The following is a 12384-nucleotide window of genomic DNA, read 5'->3' on the forward strand; positions in this document are numbered from 1 at the left end:
ATATAGATACATAGAGACTCATTGAGGTATATAGAGACTCATAGGGATACATAAAGATAGAAACACAGAGATTCATAGAGATACATAGAAACTCATAGCGATACATAGAGACTCATAGAGAAGTTTTACTAATCCTGGCTAGCTGGCTAAAATATCTAATAAACTAACTCACCGGGGGCATGATAATTTTCACGACCGAGTTTAACACTAATATACAACGTGCTTCTCTCAGACTGCGAAGAGCTTCTGCAGCTACAATTCGCTTGGAAATCGAGTGGGCTGCTTCAGGTGACTGCACTTTAATTACCCAGCTGCAACATCATGAACTGCCAAAGAATGGGCATTTTGGTTTTTATGGCTCATTTCCATTGATTCGCAATTCTGGCCCTGACTACTTTTTATACGTTTTTAAAAATCACTGAAATGGACGCACACTTCAAATGAGTCAGTTTGTTGCTTTCTTTTTGGTTTTGCTTCGTGTGATTATCGGACTATATTGTTATTGTATTGTTACTTATCAGGTTAAATATATATATACACATATCTTAGTTGGGTTGGTTCTGTTGATTTGGAAGTGAATGTGGTTCATAGTATAGTTTGCATATTTAATTGTTATTGATAGCGTGGCGCCATGCAGCACTTAGTTTATAACTGCCTGCTCTGTCATTGACGTTGCTTTTACATCCTTCTATCTTATCTTAACGAGATTTACATAGCGCCTTAACCAATTTGCTTTATTGAGAACTAACAACGGTGGAAGCCACGGGCGTAAGGGATGGGAGGTCGTCAGCTTAATTAATAAGGAGTTAATGAGAGGCAGGATAAATACGGGAGCGTGTGATGCAGGAGTTGAGTTGGTGGGAGTGAAGACAAGAGTGAACACAAGAGAAGTCCGGGCAACACTCTCCACACCTCGCCCTCTCCAGTGGTGATGGCTGAACCCCCACTGGTGGCATAGGCGAGGTTGGTGAAGTGAGGGCAGACAGGCTAGCAGTGGAGAGGCTAGCGGAATCCTAAGTGTGAGTGCGCACAGGCTAGCAGTGGAGAAGCTAGCAGAGGATACGGCAGAAGGCAAGCAGTGGAGAAGCTAGCAGACCATATAGCGGAAGGCTAGCAGTGGAGAAGCTAACAGAGTATACGGCAGAAGGCTAGCAGTGGAGAAGTTAGCAAGTATATAGTGAGAGGCTAGCAGTGGAGAAGCGAGCAAAGCATATAGTGAGAGGCTAGCAGTGGAGAAGCTAGCAGAGTATATAGTGATAGGCCAGCAGTGGAAAAGCTACCAGGGTGTGTAGCGATAGGGTAGCAGCGGAGAGAGCGAAGCGAGCAGAGCGCGGCAAGCAAACCAGCAGTAGAGAGGCTGAGAGTGGGAGAGAGAGAGAGCAAACCAGCAGTCGAGAGGCTGAGAGAGAGCAGACTAGCAGTGGAGAGGCACACATCAAACGCGATGTAGCAGGTGGAGATCAATCCACTTGCTGTACTGCCATCTGCTGGCAAGCCAGGGTATGGTGACCTCAGTGACCAGGGGAAGGGACTGATCCACCTGGATGACAAAGGATCCCTCCCCAATGGAATCCAAAATTGGATTTCAGGCACGCATCACCACAGCCAGTGCTATGCAGGTACAGTACAGTAGGTTGTTGGAGGGCAAGAAGAGGGTGGTTGGAAAGTCTGTAGAGAATTTACACTATGAGACCTCCTTTACCAGTGGCAAAATATAGTAATAGGTTTTTACCCTTTCATCTGGTACAAGGGATCATGTTTACAATAACCACAACACAAGCAGTCCAAATGCAAACAAAAAGAAACAACTCTGATAATGATAATGAAATGCACTGTCCTTGAAGTTGATTGGTCCACACCTGAGACGGCTTTTCTTAGTGCCTAGTCTCCATTGGTGTTGGACCAGATGACGCCAAAAGGCGTACAACTCAAAAACAGCGCACTATCAGAGTATTGAGAGCTCGGGGTAAGCATTTACACTATGAGACCTTCACCAGTGGCAAAATATAGTAATAGGTTTTTACCCTTTCATCCAGTACAAAAACTGACCCCTTTATACAAGGGATCATGTTTTGTAGGATGGTATGGAGGGGAAAAGAGAGCCATGCAGTTCGCTATCCCAAGATTTTGGAGGGAACCCACTGACCACTCAAGCAACTGCTACTTCTGCATGATGGACCCTTTCATATGTCGGACTGGCAAGAATGCACCTGCTATCACGTATCCGGACATTTCTTCATCCATCGCCCCGGTGCCACACTGCCATGAGCTCCCTGTACCCACTCCTCCGGTGAGAGAGAGCAGCCGCCTTTAGAAGAAAGCAGCAACTCAGAGAGTGAGGAAGACGTAGATCTAGATGATAATTTCAGAGGTGGAGCTGAAACCCATACTACCCCAACCGAAAAGACCTCAACGACTTGATCAGAGATCTTGGTCTCACCAAGTCCAATGCCGAGCTTTTGACGTCTAGCCTCAAGCAGTGGAACTTGTTGGATGAAAGTGTGCAAGTCCCAAATCAGAGGAAGCATCACAAACCTTTTTGCAGCTTCTTCACTCGTCAAGATGGGCTCTGCTTCTGCAACAATGTCACCAGTCTGTTCGAGGCAATCGGAATCGCCTATAACCAGAATGAGTGGCACCTCTTCATCGACTGCTCATCCAGGAGACTCAAAACCGTGCTGCTCCATAATGGTGAAAGTACCCGTCTCCGTGCACCTCAAAGAGGATTACAACAGCATCAAGACCTTGCTGGATGCCTTAAAGTATGATGAGTATGGCTGGGAGGTCATCGGAGACTCCAAAATGGTGGCATTCCTGATGGGTCTCCAAGGCGATTTAATAAGTGTCCCTGCTATCTTTGCCTTTGGGACAGCAGGGACACCAAGGCGCACTACCACTGTCAGGACTGGCCACAGCGGACCAAGTTCTCTTTGCGGACGAACAACGTCAAGAGGGAGCCACTGGTGGACCCCCAGAAGGTGCTGATGCCACCACTGCACATCAAATTGTGCCTTATGAAACAATTTGTCAGAGCTGTAGATAAGGAGTCAGCAGCCTTTAAGTACCTTCAAGACTTCTTCCCTAAGCTGTTTGAGGCGAAGATAAAAGCCGGTGTCTTCATCAGACCACAGATAAAGAGGATCCTGGAGTGCAATGAATTCCCCAAGAAGCTCACTAGTAAGGAGAAAGTGGCTTGGAACAGCTTTGTCGTAGTGATTCGTGGCTCCCTAGGCAATCCGAAGGTCGAAAACTATGTGGAGCTGATTGAGACTCTGGTGAAGAAGTACAGCACAATGGGCTGTAGGATGTCCCACAAAGTCCATTTCGTTGATGCTCATCTTGATAAATTCAAGGAGAACATGGGAGCATATTCGGAGGAGCAAGGCGAGCGCTTCCACCAGGATATACTGGACTTTGAACGCTGCTACCAAGGACAGTATAACGAGAACATGATGGGAGAATACATTTGGGGGCTGATTCGTGAAAGTAATATACGGTATAATCGTAAATCTCGAAAAACTACTCACTTCTAAAGCTGTTGCAGTCATTTTTGCGTTATTTTAGTATAAATACATGTTAATTTTTATTAATTTGTTTTTTTTCTGACTTTATGTGAACGAAAAGATACAGATTTGCTCGTTTTCTCATTGAAAATAGGTAAATTTCTAAAAATCACTGTCCTGGTCACAAAGCGAAGTTTGTGGGGAATAATAGCCATATTCTATACTTTGTAGGCATAAGCGATTACGAAATAACACTTACTACCCAGGAACAAAAATTGCGTTACATAGTGTAATCGGAGGTGTGATTGTAGTTGTTTAGTGTGATACATCCTAGACTACGGCAACGGTGTGAAGGAGCGACGTCAGCGGCGCGAATTCACGTTGAGACGTCTCCACGTGGGGTCTCCACGTGATGGGAGTGCCACGGTGTCTGTGTCTCTGCTGCTCAGACCTGCGCTGCCACCAGGCGTGGGGAGTGGTGGTGCAGTGGTTAGCAGAGCGCTGCACTACCAACCCTGGCCAAACGAGTTCAATTCCCGCTCACGGCTGCCAACGCCGGTGACGAATGATCTTAACCGGTCGTGGGTCTCCCCTTGGTCGAATCAGCCTCAAATGTGTACCTGGTGTGGTGTGTAGTAAACATCACCACTACGGAGATAAAGGTAGCCGGGCATTGTGCTGGCCACCCCATCTGTTGCCACATTTCCGGCCTTCAACAGTCTGCTAAAGCTTTACAGGGGATCTTTGTCACTATCTCTATTAGTCAGGGCTGTGCTGCCATATAGTGATACAAAAGATTGATGTAAGTGTTTTTGATCAACTTAAATTTAAACATCTGATTAATACAGAGGCTGGTTGCAATAGAGACGCGCACCACAGTTACTCTGCATGGGAACATGCGTGGCGACGTCACCACACATAAAACTAACCGGCTGTGTGTTGGAGAGTAAACCCACTACGTGACTACAACGTTCACAATTTGAGTACCGTGACGTTTCGCTGGTGACTACAACAACACGCAGCTTCATCGGGCGATTTACCAAGAAGTGACCTCGCCACACATGACAGGTAAATCAGTGGATTATTGCGAAGAAATATATAGCAGCCAAATACTCATAATTCTAATTGTGGATGTAAGACCGGAGGACCTGGAGAAAAATACACGTGACCACAGGGAGAGAGAGACACGGAAATTCCAAATATACAGGAGGCGTCAGGGCCGGAATCGAATACACGACCTTCTGTACCAGGCGAGGTAGTTAACATCTCCTAGCCGCTGTGGCGCTTTGATGTGGAATGATTCTCTGAGCCTCGTGTCTTGTGAACCACGATACTTCTCATCCTATTGTCACCCTTTGGTTTGCTGTCGGTATCCTGAACAGAAAGAAATAATAATTGGTTGTTAAACTTATGAAGATCATTAAATATGAAGGAGGCGGAGAGGTGGAGAGGGGGGGGGAGGAGGAGAGGAGGGGGGGAGACACTCCGTTAGCGTAGCGATGGCAGTGGGATGCAAGCTCTGAGCACGCTTCACGACCATCTTGATGAACACCGCGTGATGGAACCCGGCTTGTCACGAAGCCTTTTAAAGGCAAGGGTCACGCTAGGGGCTGAGATGTGGCCAGATGGCGCCACATGGAGCAGGTTCGTGACACCCTCCTTGACGCGCCTCGCCTTCGTCTCCGTGACGCTCCCTGCGGTCGCGACACTGAGACGACGTCGTGGGCAGCAGGGGGCAGTGCAGCAACATCCGTGGCTGTCCCTGCGCTGTGATAGGCTCCCTACGTCTGTCTACACGTCCCGTCTGCACAAACCACGCTTGCCAGCGTGGCGAAGTACGATCAAAGAACTCCCATAACCAGCACGGCATAGGGTGGCCTCTGTCCGTGTATGTATCTCCGTACGTACGTATGTGTGTTGAACTTCTTTCGCACCGTACGTAGCCAACCGTGCTAATCGGAGGTGCAGGAGTCCAGGGGTGGGTTGACAATAATAACAACAACAACGATGATTTCAACTTGTAGCACGCCGCACGGTAAGTCGCTCGCTCTCTTACAGAGAGGACGACCTCAGAGGCGCCAGGAGGGAGGATCCATAGACAAGGAGCGGGATAGGAAGCAGCCAGGCAGCGAGGAGCCGGCGCCATCAACGATTGCCCCGAGCTCTGCGCTCCTCCTTTACATAGAACAATGGCGTTGGGAAATTTGTAATGGAAGGTTGAAAATTCTGGGAGCAATTCACGTGTAGGAGGGAGGGAGAGCTCCCGGCCTTACCTCTACAAACTTTATTTTCTTCACCAGGGTTTACACCCACCATAATTAACCAATATGAGGTAGTATCGGGAAGAGCCCTCAACGTAAAAATCTAACAATTACATTTCTGTCCACCTCATTAACATTGAAACACCCATCAATGAAGTGTTACAGAGCTATCTCCAAAGCATCCCAAATGACGAGTGTCTGATTTTGGGAGGAGACTTCAAATGCACGCTCGATGTACTCGACCGCACTGGCACTGAGCAGTGCAAATGCGGTGTCCTGAACATATTGTGGGATGTGCTATGCACATACAGTCTGGTCGACGTGCGGCGGACGCAACATCAAAAGCAGCAGGATTTCACCTTTACAAGAACCCGAGCTGATAGAACACTGTCGCAGTCAAAGATTGACAGATTCTACATCTCAGAAGTCCTTGAAAATAGTGCAGTGTCATCCAGTATTTTGGCTGCACCACTGACAGATCATCAACTTATATTTTTCCAAATGAAGATACGAGGAGTCCTAAGGGGATCACCACACTTGCATTTTAATAATGCCATTTTGGAAGACACCACCTTCACTAATCTCTTTGGGATCATCTGGGTGGAGTAGCAAGGAAAAAGTTTCCAATTGAGAACCAAAGGGGTGCAAGGATGCAGTAAAGGTTAAGAACCACTGCCTTAGCGTGACCCACGACTTCTAAAGGCTTCCTCACAAGCCGGGTTCCATCATGCAGTGTTAATCAAGATGATCGTGAAGTGTGCTCAGTGCTTGCACTGTACAGCAAACGCTACGCTTGCGGAGTTTATACTTTTTATGATCTTATGAAGCTTAACCAGTGACAATTATTATTTTTTCCAGGCTTGATGCTCAAAATACGTTGCGAACTGTTGTGGTTCACATGACACAGACACAACGCCTACATAGCAACTGTGTTAAAGCAGAGCCACGTTGCACTCTAAAAATATCAGACAAATCACATGACATGCTTCAGGCTGTTCGCCGACAATGCCAAATGTAGATAGATGATGTCACATTTAATTGACACTGTCAAAAAAACTGAGACATCCATTCACATCGCCTGACATTTAACAAAGTCTTTCTAAATTTTTTGAGATGCCCTTGAATTGGCAGACTTTATTTGGTGTTAATGATCGTGGGTTTTGCTGTGTTTTTACTTTCTGTGCTGTTTGATTGCATTCGATAGAGATATATATATATATTATAGCCCCATCAAATGCAAATATTTAAAGTGCAGTTTTATAGGTCGGGCTGCGTGCTAAGGAATGTTCCCCTCTCGAGCGTTTGCAATGCAGTGTGGCTGTGAGAAAAACAATGTATGCGTTAACATGCACAAACATTCGTCTGTGATTCTACTGTAAAAATAACAAGATCATGAATTCAAACTGTTGGTTGGGTGAAGTCGGGTCATGGATGGATGGCGATGTCATTCCGCTGATGGGTGACGGCCTCCCACCAGGCCGTGGGTCGTGGAGGTAATTTGACCATACCTAACCACGCTGGCCATTGCTGGTTTGGTGAAAGGCGGTATGATGATCGACATAGGAACATATTGCAATACAGTACAACAACAGGCGGTTGTGTGAGCAGTCTCTGCTGTCCAACGACGTGGCCCAGCTTAGCGGTCGCAGAGCCACCTCGTGCAGACGGAGGAAGCGTTGCAGGCGGCTTCACGAACAGTGCCATCTCAACCTGGCCCTCCTACCGCAATGCCTCGAGACTGGTTGTGCAGTGCGAGTGAAGGCGACGCTGCCGAGTGTTTAATCTGCACCGGTTGCTCCACCGCCAGCGTTTATTCTCTTGTAATTTATTTTTTATTCGACTGATTAGATTTTTTATTCTTTAGAGGCGAATGTCGATTTTTATGTTGGACTCCACGGTGGCTAGGTAGATGCTAACTACCTCACTCGGTATAGAGGACGTCGTGGGTTCAATCCCAACCCTGACGCCTGCTGGATATTTGGAGTTTGCGTGTCTCTCTCTCTCTCCTCGTGGTCGCGTCGATTTTTCTCCGGGTGCTCGGGATTTTCCCTCCACATTTAGAATAAACAACACTCGTTTAGAGTATTTGGCTGTTGCTAAAAAAAATTCCACGTGATGACCCACTTAGTTGAGCTATCATTTGTGGTTGAGCTATCATTTGTGATAGCCAGGTCGCTTCTGAAAAAGAGCTGTATAGCTCAATAGGCTTTACCTGTTAAATTATAGTTTAGTTTAGATGAATTTCTTGAACATTTGTAGTGCACCATTGTTTCAATTTGAGCCATATGTTGCACTTTAAAACTATGAGACAAATCATACGACAAGCTTCAGGGGCTGTTCGAAGACAGCACAAAATTCATAAATATAGCGTCAATGTTATTCGAGACACTCTAAAAACGCAGACATAATTCATTCAAATGGCGTGACATTTCAAGAAGTGTCTCTGACATATTTTGAGATACTCATAAATTGGTAGACTCCTTTTTAGTATACTGGATTGTGCCTCTTTGCTGTGTTTTTACTATCTGCGCTGTCTGACTGCGTTCGAGAGAGATGCAGTCATATTTATTTATAGCCCCATCACCGGTCAATACTCCAAGTGCAGATTTCTGGGTCGGGCTGCATGCTGAGCAATGTTCCCCTCTCGAGAGTTCACAAGGCTCTGCCGCAGGCATCTTCAGGGGCACGCCACTCGCAGTTCGACCAGTACAGCCGCGCTTGGACGACACGCGGCTGTGAGGAGACAAACAATGTACACGTTAAATACGCACACATTCGTCTGTGATAAGACTAAACATAACAAGAGCATAAATCAACTCTGTTGGTTGGGTAAAGTCGGGTCAGGGACGGATGCCGATGTCAATCTGCTGCTGCGTGACGGCCATCCCCCCAGGTCGTGGAGGTAACTTGACCATACTTCAAAATGCTGGCTACTGCGGGTTTGGTGAAAGGCGGCATGATGATCAACGTAGGAGCATTTTGCAGTACAGTACAGTACAACAACAGGCGGTTGTGTGAGCAGTCTCCGCTGCCCAATGACGTGGCCCAGCATAGCGGTCACAGAGCTACATCGTGCAGATGGAGAGGAGGCGTTGCGGGCGGATTCACGGACGCCGCCATCTCGACCTGGCCCTCCTCCCGCAAGGACTCGATCCTGGTGGTGGTGGTTGTTGGTAGTGGTGGTTGTCGGTGGTGGTGGCTGGTGGTGGTGGTTGTTGGTAGTGGTGGTTGTCGGTGGTGGTGGCTGGTGGTGGTGATTGTTGGTGGAAGTGGTGGTGTAAAGTAAAAAAGACAAAAGAACCTCACCTTCAAAGCGCTGCCTCGAAAGCGCTGTGCAGTTGCGAGTGAAGGCGACGTTGCCGCGTGTTTTTTTTACGTGCGACGGGTGCTCCACCACCGGCGCTTATTCTCTAGCAATTTAATTTTTCATTCGACTGACTGGATTTTTTCTTTGGAGGCAATTGTCGAGTTTATCTTGGACGCCGTGGTGGCTATGCGATGTTAACTACCTCACTCGTTATACAGGAGGTCTTGGCTTCGATCCCAACCTTGACACCTGCAGTATATTTGGAGTTTGCATCTCTCTCTCATCATAATCATCACGATGGCTAGGAGATGTTAACTAAAGCGCCACATTTAGAATCAACGTCAACGCATTTAGAGTATTTGGCTGCTGATAAAAAAATTGTCCACGCGATGAGCCACTTTGTTGAGCAATAATTTGTGATGGCCAGGTCGCTTCTGAAAAAGAGCTGTATAGCTCAGTGGGCCTTACCTGGTAAATTTAAACATAGTTTAGTTTACAGGAATTCATTGAACATCTGCAGTGCACCATGTTTCAAGCTGAGATATGTGTTGCACTCTAAAACTATCAGACAAATCACACTACAAGCTTCAGGGGCTGTTTGAGGACAACGCAAAATTAATAAATATCGCGTCAAATGTAATCGAGACACTACAAACGCAGACATCCATGCAGATGGCGTGCTTTGTGACCTTTTTTGAGATTCTCATGAATTAGCAGACTCTTTTTGGTATGCTGGATTGTGCTTCTTTGCTGTGTTTTTACTCTCTGTGCTGTGTGACTGCGAGAGATGCAATAATAGTTATTTATAGCCCCATCACCTGTCAATACTTTAAGTGCGGTTTTCTGGGTCGGGCTGCATGCTGAGAATTGTTCCCCTCTCGAGCGTTCACAAGGTGCTGCCGCAGGCATCTTCAGGGGCGCGCCACTCGCAGTTCGACCGGTGAAGCCGCGCTGTGAGGAGACGAACAATGGGCGCGTTAAACACGCACACATTCGTCTATGATAATTATATAACTAAAAAATAACAAGAGCATAAATTAACAATGCAGGCGTTGAAGTTGTGCGAGCGGTAAACGATGTTAGACTTGGCCAGACGTTGATCTCAGGTGGCCCGATTGGCAGTGCAATGCGCGAACCACTGCACCACCGCTGTACCCCGCAGTTTGAAAATTTACATCCAATAATCCGGATTGGGAATTGTGTAATTTTACGATTGTAAATACGTCGGCATTAAGGTTTCAAGTATTGGGGTAATGTTGTTTAAGTTGTATGCAATACAACATCGAGTTACACGAGATACATGCACTCGATCGCAGTGAACAAATAAGTCAAGTTCACTTAAAGGTGTTGAGGACGAGTACACGTGCCTCAGCTTTGTCTATTGTATATAAATACACCGAGCACAATTTGTCATTAAACACGGTCTTCTGGATAGCACATTCACAAAATGTGTAATGCGGGCGTAAGCGACCTTCCGGATGTGACGTCACGGGGGGGCGGAGTCATGTGACGTGGGTGGAAGGTTCGGGCCCTTAAGGGGGTAAACCGGAAGGAGAAGTCAGTCGGGTTGTGAATGGAAAAGGAGGAGGCCACGTGGGCGAACAAGAGGAGGGGGGCACCGTCGGATCGGGAGCCAACCCCGGGAACAGTAGGGAGCTACTGGGTGGTGTGAAGCTGCAGATAGTAAAGCCAGTAAGGCTGTGTGTTAGAGGCAGCAGTGTGGCTGCCAGGAGTTGCAGGGGCAACGGAGAGAGAGACAGCACGAGGCTGTCAGAGCTGCGGAGTAGGAGAGAGAGAGAAGAGCTGCAGCAAGAACAGCCAGGGGGGCTGTGTGAGAATAACAGCGGCGGAGCTGCTGTGGTGCTACGAGAGCGACAAGGAACAGCAGCGGGGCTGCTGATGGTGACTGGAGCGACATCGGAGCCAGCACTGTGGGGACTGAACAAATAAGAGACAGCCGTGTGGGAAATACAGTACGAACCAAATAAAGGACACTGAGCCAGACATCGTGGTCAAGTCTTTTATTACACTGGTGTCAGAAGTGAAACGGCATGTCGAAGCAAGTAAGGAAGAAAATTCTTCCGGCGCCAGCATCGGCTTCTTCGTCCGACGACGACGATTTCCCTCCAACCACGGATTCTGCTGGGGTGGTGGAGGAGAGCCCTGCTGAAGCGAGCACGGGGACGGGCGTGGAAGATGTCGGCGCGATGGCGGGTCCGTCAACATCATCGGACGCTGATCAAAGATGGCAACAGGTGGCAGAACAACTGGAGGCACTCAAGGACGTCCTGGCGCAACTATGTCATCTCGTCACGCCAAGGACGACGGCGGAAGGAGAAGGTGCTCCACGGGCCGCCACGTTGCCTGCCCTGCCGCCGCCATTGGCCACGCGGCAAGAAGACGCCATCTTGCGCGCTCCGCGGCGCCAAACCGCCATCTTGGCCACGCCGCGGGCCGACGCCATTTTGAATTTGCCTCCAGAACAACCATCATTGGAAGACGGCGTAAAGAGGAGTCAGAGTCGCCACCTTACCACAGTTAAGGAATTCTCCATCGGGGGCGATTGGAGCGCTTTCGCCTGCCGATTTTTGGCGGCGGTTCGTTCAGCAAGATGGACCGATGCTAAGGCCTTGGAAGTGTTGCCGACTCTACTGGACGATGAATCTGTTCGATTTTTCCGTTCCATAACGGCCGATAAGAAGAAGACTTTATGTGGAGTTTTTGAAGAAATGGCCGACGCTTATGAGCCACCTGACGACGCGCATCGGCGATTCGCTCAACGACAACGAGCACCCGAGGAATCGCCCGTGGCGTTCAGGGGTGCGGTGCTGGAGCTGGCCATGGCAGCATATCCTGAGACGCCACAGGACCTGCTCGAGCCTCTCATATTAGGAAAAATGCTGGAGCTGTCTCGGGATCTGGGGATCCCCATGCCTGTGTGTGGGCATGAGAAGCTCACTTCCCGGGCGGCAGCAAAGTGTCTGGATGCGCAGTTTAATCTCCGTCGCTGGAAGCAAGTGGTGGCGTGGACGGGGGGGCCCGTCAAAGAGGGGGGCGCGCTGGGGTGGGACCCTACGAAGGCGGTCTACGTGCCGGATGAGCGGGGCCCTCAGGAGCTGACGGCCGCCTCCGCTCCATGGTCGGGACGCGGCGGGCCGGGGCCGCGCGCTACGCTACCGGGACGGAGCCGTCGGGATGCAAGGCCTGCGCTTCGGCGCAACGATGTCGACTGCTTCCGCTGCGGGCGTAGGGGCCACTACGCCAAGGACTGCTGGGCCCGCTTCCCGGGTCTGCCGCAGCAGGAGGCCTCAGT

The sequence above is a fragment of the Lampetra fluviatilis genome, chromosome 45 (assembly GCF_964198595.1).
Source record: "Lampetra fluviatilis chromosome 45, kcLamFluv1.1, whole genome shotgun sequence".
Classification (NCBI taxonomy): Eukaryota; Metazoa; Chordata; class Hyperoartia; order Petromyzontiformes; family Petromyzontidae; genus Lampetra; species Lampetra fluviatilis.